Raw genomic sequence first — 1251 nt, forward strand, 5'->3', positions numbered from 1 at the left:
AAGAATAAAAATCACAAAAATAAACATAAAATAAAAAGTAAAAGTAAATGGAAAAACCAGATGGCTGCCTGGATTCTAGGTACCTAAAGTAGAGTCAAGCTCTATAGTAAATTGAATTCCCAAGTCTGCCATTCTTCCCTGTTACCTTGGCATCTAGGAAGGAAGTGCCCAAGTACATGCATTGAAGATTTTAAATTTCCTCTCTAGGAAGCTTCTAGGGCTACAACTGTGCTCAACTCTTTCATGTAGAGGCTGATTTTCCTCTCCACCTGAAGATTATATGCACAGACACCCCCCTGGGACTAATCTCAGAACTCCGAGACATCACAGCCATAACTAGGGTAAACTCACAAAGTATAGATAGCCACGGACTTTATAGGCAGGCTGAGTGGGAGGAAAGGGAGACAATGCATGCAACTCAGTGGCCGGTGATGAGGGAATCTAGGTCTTAAGGATACTGGAACAACAGAAACATTAAATTATGTTAGGGAAAGTTCTTCAGAGTTTGGAAGTTCTTTCTAGAAACATGGGATTTAATTCCTTGAAAAGGATTATTAGAGATGAATCTAACATTCTGCTGTAATGAACTTGGAAGATTTCAAGTAAATAAGTAAATGCTGTGGTATGTATGGAAGGAGCAACAAGAGGCTCCAACGATTTGTCATGTCAGAGTGAATACTGTGTAAATATAGATATATCAACAGCAAGATTTTTTTAGAGGATCTGTAAGAGGTGCTAAGCTCCTTTTATGTGGGGAGCTGACATTAGAGGATACAAGTAGAACTGATGATGTGCAATTACTGTAATAAGTGGTAGAGAGAAGAGTTTCAACCAGGAGTCTTGATCTATAGAGACCTTCAAAATAGTTGATAAAAATTAATTATCCTGGGGCAAGATAAATGGGAAATGAACAAACATTTTGTTTGATTTATATAGTGGAAAGAAGTTAAGGAGGGCAAGAGCAGCAAAGAGCTCACTTTGGAAATGCTAGGCTCTGAACTGTTGAGCATATCAGTGGAAATCTGGGATCCTAGGTAAAGGAAGGCGAAATGGGGAAAGGAAGGATGATGGGAAGATGAGTCTAAGGGAAGTCGATGAGGAGGCAGGAAATGCTAGTTAAAAATAGCACACCATGGCTGTGCTGCTTTCCCTGAGTAGGCACAAGAGAAAGACTCATTTAGGCCACTTTTTACTTAGAGAATGAAAGAAAGTCATATGGGATTGAATAGATCTGATGTGCCCATTTACTTA

This window comes from Psammomys obesus, unplaced genomic scaffold (genome assembly GCF_907164565.1).
Source record: "Psammomys obesus unplaced genomic scaffold, mPsaObe1.curated_primary_1811, whole genome shotgun sequence".
In the NCBI taxonomy this organism is placed as follows: Eukaryota; Metazoa; Chordata; class Mammalia; order Rodentia; family Muridae; genus Psammomys; species Psammomys obesus.